Source organism: Amia ocellicauda, chromosome 13 (genome assembly GCF_036373705.1).
Source record: "Amia ocellicauda isolate fAmiCal2 chromosome 13, fAmiCal2.hap1, whole genome shotgun sequence".
NCBI lineage: Eukaryota > Metazoa > Chordata > Actinopteri > Amiiformes > Amiidae > Amia > Amia ocellicauda.
In genome coordinates, this window is record NC_089862.1 from 4,356,784 (window position 1) to 4,365,895 (window position 9,112).

The window sequence follows — 9,112 nt, forward strand, 5'->3', positions numbered from 1 at the left end:
CATACATTATGTCTCTCGCCACACTGTCAGTGTTGACTTTCTCGCTCAGTATGCCAGCTTTCCCGGAAACACTGCAATACGTGGATGAGTTTGTACCATTTTTGGATGCTCTACCCTGCTGGGGCGGAGCTGTGATCCAGCTGAAAAGCAGGTAAGGCATGTGGGCACCTGGGCAGCGAAAGATGTATTCGTAATGAAGAGAAACCCAAGTCCAACCCTCCGGTCCAGCCACAGACAGCCACAGAAGTAGTTTAGATGGCGGCATCACTTATTTTGACAGCTGGAAGTCCCGCCCTCCCTATGTACCTTTGAACCGGAACTCCTCTCTCCTTCCCAGCACCCCCCTTGGGTTACCATTTGACCCTCCCTTGTCAGCCATCTTGGATGATATCGGCTATTTTGAAACACTTAAGTTTCTATTCCTTTGGAAATACCTTATTTTTCAAACCTACAAATACATGGTGACAACTGCAAGCATGACACACATACAAAACACAGAAATAGGGACCACATTGCAAGGATATAATAAGCACAAATGGTATTTTACTGCAAATTTTAAGTTTTGTAAAATTATTTATATAACTTCTAGGAGTAATCTGCAAACTACATAGTGAAAATTCAATCAGTCTTCAGGAAACACACACAGCATGAAGTTGCATGAATAGATTAATAATACCCCTGTACTACTGGTAAACCTTTAAGTTTACATCATAATTTTTGTAAGTGTTGGAATATGTTGAGGGTGAGCCTATTTGTTTCTGTGTCTGTGAAATAAGCCATTTTACAAAACATAGAGTTTGTAGTGATTTTTCAGAGTTTCAGGGTTTAGTAGAATGCAGTTTTGGTTCATATAAATATGACGTTGTGCTTATTTCAGTCTGCTGTGTGTGTTTCCTGAAGACTGATTGCATTTTCACTATGTAGTTTGCAGATTACTCCTATAAGTTATATAAATAATTTTACAAAACTTAAAATTTGCAGTAAAATACCATTTGTGCTTATTATATCCTTGCAATGTGGTCCCTATTTCTGTGTTTTGTATGTGTGTCATGCTTGCAGTTGTCACCATGTATTTGTAGGTTTGAAAAATAAGGTATTTCCAAAGGAATAGAAACTTAAGTGTTTCTCACTTTATTTACAATAGATACCTGATGTACTTTGTCGCCAGAACCTGGTATAACTTTGAAAAAGAAGCCAAGAGTGAAAGACTGAATAGAATATATATGGAATATGCTGGAAATGACATTACTCCGTACAGGTCAGTGTTTCTTTCTGTCCAATGTTGGTGTTGTGAACCAGAAATTAATGATTACAAGTATCTATACAACATTTCATGGAGTATCTTTTTCTACTTCTGACTATGTTCCATGTTGTAAAATGCTTGTTTGTCACAATAAAAGTCACCATTGTGTGTGTGTGTGTGTGTGTGTATTTTATTAATTCTACACATTTGAGCACAAACAAATCATATATACATATATTATTTATTACATATGAGTATTCACAAATAGTGCTTCACTGTGTCTCTCTAAGAAAAGTGGTGTGCATGTCTTTAGTGTCTATTGATAAATAAAACCTAACAAGATATATATATATATATATATATATATATATATATATATATATATATATATATATATATGTGTGTGTGTGTGTGTTTGCTTATATATATATATATATATATATATATATATATATATATATATATATATATATATATATGATGTTTGTGTGTGTGTGTATATTCTTAAATATGATACATGTTAAGGCTACGTTTGAGCATTCACTAATGTAACAAATATAATAAGTACAGTGCTGGTCAAAATGTAGAGATATAATTCTATACATTTCACTGTTGTTCTCTATTGTCTATTGATAAATATAAACTAAAGAGATATAGGTATGTGTGTTTATCTGTGTTTGCTTAAATATATATGTAATGACATGCAATATATGTAAGTCTATACATTTCTTAATTGATTTTTTCTTACCTTTTTATTTTGCAAACACAGTATCATCCTAAGACTAATCATTAAACATATAAACAAAAAACACATGTGGGTTCAAATATTCATTTTATTTTTTAATTTACTAAAACAGTATCATAAAACAATATAACCTATTGATATATATATATATATATATATATATATATATATATACACTCACCTAAAGGATTATTAGGAACACCATACTAATACTGTGTTTGACCCCCTTTCGCCTTCAGAACTGCCTTGACATTGATTCAACAAGGTGCTGAAAGCATTCTTAAGAAATGTTGGCCCATATTGATAGGATAGCATCTTGCAGTTGATGGAGATTAGTGGGATGCACATCCAGGGCACGAAGCTCCCGTTCCACCACATCCCAAAGATGCTCTATTGGGTTGAGATCTGGTGACTGTGGGTGCCAGTTTAGTACAGTGAACCCATTGTCATGTTCAAGAAACCAATTTGAAATGATTCAACCTTTGTGACATGGTGCATTATCCTGCTGGATGTAGCCATCAGAGGATGGGTACATGGTGGTCATAAAGGGATGGACATGGTCAGAAACAATGCTCAGGTAGGCCGTGGCATTTAAACGATGCCCAATTGGCACTAAGGGGCCTAAAGTGTGCCAGGAAAACATCCCCCACACCATTACACCACCACCACCAGCCTGCACAGTGGTAACAAGGCATGATGGATCCATGTTCTCATTCTGTTTACGCCAAATTCTGACTCTACCATCTGAATGTCTCAACAGAAATCGAGACTCATCACACCAGGCAACATTTTTCCAGTCTTCAACTGTCCAATTTTGGTGAGCTTGTGCAAATTGTAGCCTCTTTTTCCTATTTGTAGTAGAGATGAGTGGTACCCGGTGGGGTCTTCTGCTGTTGCAGCCCATCCGCCTCAAGGTTGTACGTGTTGTGGCTTCACAAATGCTTTGCTGCATACCTCGGTTGTAACGAGTGGTTATTTCAGTCAAAGTTGCTCTTCTATCAGCTTGAATCAGTCGGCCCATTCTCCTCTGACCTCTAGCATCAACAAGGCATTTTCGCCCACAGGACTGCCGCATACTGGATGTTTTTCCCTTTTCACACCATTCTTTGTAAACCCTAGAAATGGTTGTGCGTGAAAATCCCAGTAACTGAGCAGATTGTGAAATACTCAGACCGGCCCGTCTGGCACCAACAACCATGCCACGCTCAAAATTGCTTAAATCACCTTTCTTTCCCATTCAGACATTCAGTTTGGAGTTCAGGAGATTGTCTTGACCAGGACCACACCCCTAAATGCATTGAAGCAACTGCCATGTGATTTGGTTAGTTAGATAATTGCATTAATGAGAAATTGAACAGGTGTTCCTAATAATCCTTTAGGTGAGTGTAAATATATATATATAATATAATGTATATATATAAAACTTAAAATTTTCTTATTTTTTAATTCACTAAAACAGTATCATAAAACAATATAAACTATATATATATATATACATATATATATATATATATATATATATATATCTGTATTTAAAACTTGTATTCTCTTTTTATTTACTAAAATAGTATCATAAAACAATATAACTTTAAATATATATATGTATTTAAAACTTTTCTTATTCTCTTTATATTTACTTAAACAGTATCATAAAACAATATAACATAAAATATATTAAACTTTTATTTTCTTATTTTTTAATTTACCAAAACAGTATCATAAAACAATATAACCTTAAAAACACAGTTTATGCTATTAAACATTACACCAGCAGGGTGAGGTGCCCTTGGACATTCACCATGATGGATGTCACCCTAACAAAATGGCTACCATCTCACCAGATGACCGATGACCTTACAAATGGCCGATATCAGCCAAAATGGCTGATATCATCCAAGATGGCTGACAAGGGAGGGTCAAATGGTAACCCAGGGGGGTGCTGGGAAGGAGAGAGGAGTTCCAGTTCAAAGGTACATAGGGAGGGCGGGACTTCCGGCTGTCAAAATAAGTGATGCTGCCATCTATACTACTCACAGACACAGTTAGCCACAGCCACGGCTTCTTCCAATTCTCGTCAGTGTTCCAGATTCGATGTTTTTTTTCTTCAGTGACATTGTAAACACGCACGTGGGGAGCACATCAAAACCCAGTTTTGTGATTCAGTTACAGCAACAACTGACACAGCGGAGCAGTAGGGGTTGTAGCATTTTTTGGTCCAAGGTCTGGACCACAGCGACTGAGTGGTCCGGACCTCGGCACTGTGGTCCACGGAGTGGTCCCGATCACGTAACGCAAATTGGGATGGGTTTTTGTTTCGTTTTTTTGGACACACCATATAAAACCCATTTACTGTCAAATATATTATCGACATATCCAAACTACAAACATAATGATCATAAATGTACAATATTAATAGTATAATTCTCATTTGTAACATAGCCGATAGCTGATTTCTTTTTTAATCTTATCTATCAGACAATTTGTAGGAAGCTGTGCTAACGTTACTCTGAAAAATGCGCTTACATTGAGCAACTTTGTCATTCTGAATGAAATTATTTAAGTTATTAATTTTTCCTCATCATGACTGAAGAGAAAAGATAGCTTATTTAGAATCTTATCTTTAATTTAATGTCAGCCTATTTACATGTCCTCTGTTTGCGTTCTGCCAAGAAATGTTTTATCAACTTTTTTGGTTAAACCATATCTTCCTTACTTTATCACTGTGAGATCTAGCAACATTAAAAACAAAAGCATAGGTTGTTTTGTTTATGTATGGTTAACATTGTAATAGTTGGTATTTTAAAGAGAGATTATAAGAGATGTATTAACGTATTGATCATCTGATGCCCTTTGTCTTTTCTTGAAGGATAATGTCATTATGAAGAAGATAAAACTTTTTTTTTTTTAAACACCTCCCCCCACCAGGATTAGGGTCGCCTCCGCACTGTTTCTACTGAAACAAAAAAACAAGTGTCAATCTCTGCAGGAATCTACTCCGGCTCCCCCTTCTGGTGATGAAGAGGAACCCGAGTCCAAGATGCTTCCAACCAGCCCTCAGGCGCTCCCTTCGGCTGTAGGTCACGCTCCAGGGGGCCGGGGGAGTTAAGAGGGAGTCACTGGACGGGGACGACAAACGCCTCCAGTGACAGACGGACGCACACAGAGAGAGAAAGAGACAGAGAGAGAGAGTTGCACTTCCTCCTGCAATGCAATAAATATGCCCAAAATAAGGGACACATTCCTTAACAAAATAATGAATGCCACCCTACCTTTGACAAAACTGAGAAAAAATAAAAATGGTCAGTCCTCCTGGAGGAGGGACACACAGCCTCCCTGGCTGCCCAATATGTCACCGCCTGCCACAGCCTGAGGGGCACAGTGACACATGAGCACCAGCTGTAAATAAAATGTAAATACTCATTTGTAATGCATGTCATTGTATTTCCAAAAAGGAATCTGTAAACACTAAACCTATTTTCTTTAGTTCTATGTATTAAAGATCATTTATAGTTTATTACATTTTGTTTTTCTGTACTTTTATACATCTTATTGTGATTTTGGCAGGACGCTGTCTGTCACGGCATGGCTGCTGCTGACGCACACTAATTAGGTGCTCATGTGTTGCAGCCGTGTTGTCCGCTGCTTCGCAGACAGCTTGTGAGCTCATGGCTGCAGGCAATGAGCACTGAGGCAACTGTGACGTCATTGGCAGGTGTGCTTCATCTATTTAATTCCTCTCCTTCCCCGAGGGAGACAGCTAACCATTGAGAAGGAGGACTGGTGATCCTACCTCTGACTGCCCGGAGCACCCTGTTTGTGTGGATGTTTTGTGTGCTGGTTTTGCCTTGTTTTCCCCTTTTTGTGTTTTTTTCTGTTAGACTATTGTGAACCCCAATAAAGCTCGGACACCGCCGGAACCCGAGACTCTCTCCGTTTATTGTGTCCGGCATTTACATTTGGTGACCAATGTGGGGAAGCTTTGTGACATACTTACCCTGAACTCTGTACCCGGAAGGACAGCTATGGAGGCGTCTCCAGTGGAACAGTTGTTGGCCCCAGAGGTGAAGCTGCAGGCTCAAAAACAACAAACTCTCGAGACGCTTGTCCAGCAACTTCAAGTACCAGCTCCTGCACCTAACCCTGCTGTGGCCGCAGCAAACCCGGCTTGGGCAGGTCTGCAGATTCCAAAGATGGGACCGGAGGACGACCCAGAGGCTTTCTTCATCATCTTTGAACGTACTGCCCGGTGTTGCGGCTGCTCTGAATTTCTGTCCAATATTAAAGATCCTAGGCTCTCATTGTCTGATTTGGCTGGGGCACAATTGGGACATGTCTCTAGGGACCGGTCACCATTAGTGACTGCAGGTGATGAGCAGGGCAGGGACAGCCTTCCCTCTGACTCCAGTCGTGTAGCAGCCAACAGTACCCTGTTGGACCCAGGGGAAAGAACGAGTTCTGGGACTCACCTCCTCTCTCCTTCTTCCAGTGGAAGGCCCGACACTGGATCCCGCCTTCAACCGGGTTTCCGATTTCGCTATGGACCAGACACAGGATGATGCCCTGGGACGTATATATGACCAGGTCAGAGTTGTTGATGGTTGCATAGTGAATACACAGAGGGCACTTTGTGTTTCTCTCCAAACCAGCAGCCAAACCGGTCATGCTGGATGATGTTGCAGGCAGAATAACGTTCACCACGGTGCCTCCAGGCTCTTTCACGAATACCAATCGAGCTGCACGGTGCTGGGCTGTGAACACAGGTCCCACTAGAGGATGACGGGCCCTCATGCCACCCTCATAGAGTCTGTTTCTGACAGTTTGGTCAGAAACATGCACACCAGTAGACCGCTGGAGGACATTTTGGAGGGCTCAGGCAATGCTCCTACTGTTCCTCCTCGCACAAAGAAGCAGATACTGGTCCTTCTGGTTCTTCTGATAGCACGTATGGATGTGACATCCTGGAGGAGCTGGACTTCCTATTCTACCTGAATGGGCTGCAGGGAGCGCCTCATATTACCAGTAGTGACAAGGACACTAGCAAAAGGCAAAACGAGAGAAGAATCAGTCGGGAAGGATAAGGAGAGAGCAATCGTCTGTGGCCACCACCTGCAAAACCATTCCCTTTTTGGGGTTGTCTTGCTGTTGCCTCTCTCCGGTGCACCTGCTGTCACTTTCATTTGCACCAAAACAGGAGACAGTGATTCAAAACCACTTAGGCTTCCTAACTGTACAGATTGATATGCCTGAAGTGTAATTGACTTGGTGTTATGCTGTGATGATTACGTGTTCCCTTATTATTTTGAGAGGTGTATTATAGAAGATAGCCTTGAGAATGCGGCCACAGAATTGCGGGAATCCGTGACTTTCAACACTTATGCAACCGAGTCGAGGTGACCAACAGCTCAATGTCTGGTTGGCACCATGGCTTAGATGTGCCATTCATGAAACTTGCGTTGAATCTTGAAGCCACTGGCATTGCTTCCCTCTCCAAGTCTGTGTAATAAGGAATTGGCAGGAGCCCACGAGTTGAAACAATCAGAGGACAGAATGCAAATGAAGTGTTCTGAGAAAAGCAAAGCAGAGAAAGGACATTTTCCCGTGTGCATGTAGATGGCTGACTTTGACACGGCTTGATGAAGTCTTGTGGATCCTACCACTGCTTAAGTGCACTACTACGCTTGCCTTCAGGGAGTTTCATCTCAAACTTTCATAAAACAGGACTCGTACTAGACGGATGAGCACCTTGGACTGGTCTTGGCCGATGTGGGGATCGAACCCAGGACCTTGGCGTTATTAGGACGTTATTAGGCATTTGCTCATGTTTATGTAATATGGCTGCAAAATGCATTACACACAAGTGTGAAAAGAACACTGTTGCAATTCCTAGCATTGGTGATGCTATAAATCAGTCTATCAGAAGTGGGATTTGAACCCACACCTCCATCAGGAGACCAGAAAACTCTTATACACTATTTGAGGGAACAACTGCATTTCCATCCTAGCACTCTCTCATTAATCCAATCTTGCCCAGTCAGCGAGAGAAGCCATGTATATGCTTTGCCTTCCTCTTCCTCTCCCTTCACTGCCAGTTCAGCGATGACATCTCAGAACTCTCTCACAGCTGACTTCTATGACATCACAGAGCGCATAAATTCCGTGGCTTCCCGTCTCTCGCCACACTGTCAGGGTTGACTTTCTCACTCACTATGCCAGATTTCCCAGAAACCCTGCAATACATGGATGAGTTTGTACCACTTTTGGAGGTTTTGCCCACCTGGGGCGAGGCTGTGATCCAGCTGAAAAGCAATTCGGGCATGTGGGCGGGGAAAGATGTATTTGTGATGAAGAGAATCCCAGGTCGATGATGTTTCCAACCAGCCCCAACGCCCAGCCACAGACACACACACAGACAGCCACAAGCACAGACTGCCACAGACACACAGACAGACACACACACACAGACAGACTGCCACAGACACAAAGACAGCCACAGATAAACAGACAAACACACAGTGTGCCTGAGAAATACTTCCCCTCACAGTCAAGTCAACATGAGTCGCATTATCTAAAAGAAGAACCATTCATTTCCGTTCGTCTCAATATCAGCGAGACAGGGATTAAAAAAACACATCTGTAAATGCTACTTGTACAAGCACGCTGAGATGCCCCGTCATCAGTAGGCGTGCAGAACAATATGGTGATAAATGTCTTGAGGGGCTCTGTGGCGCAATGGATAGCGCGTTGGACTTCTAGTGAAAAGGGCAGTGGTCATTCAAAGGTTGTGGGTTCGAGTCCCACCAGGGTCAGTGCTCACTTCATGAAACTTACAGCTTGCTGGGCTTCCTCGTGACAGCCAGAGTGCCTCGCTGACGCCTTCACTTCTTACTTTTCTGGAATGCCAACTTTGTCCCAAATCCTTGCTTGACTATCAAGACCTCATACCCTGCTTCTTTTCCTAGCCACTGTCACTGTACCAGTCCCCCTCCGTGTCAGTTGCATCTCCGGGAACAGCTGGATCAGGTGGCCTTGTACTTAAGGCCATGGACTACTAAGCCGTTGTGTTTTGCACACGTGGCTTTCTATCCCACCTTCGTTGTGGGCATTCCTTGTTTGACATTTCTTGA

The 9,112-nt window shown here is 41.7% G+C and overlaps 1 non-coding gene across 1 annotated transcript; it reads left to right on the forward strand.

Annotated features, from left to right (window-relative positions):
- Positions 1-8,703: 8,703 nt before the first annotated feature.
- Positions 8,704-8,794, forward strand: trnar-ucu (transfer RNA arginine (anticodon UCU)). The gene is given in 2 exon segments: positions 8,704-8,740; positions 8,759-8,794. It is a non-coding gene; the product is annotated as a tRNA-Arg (tRNA).
- The last annotated feature ends 318 nt before the right edge of the window (positions 8,795-9,112 follow it).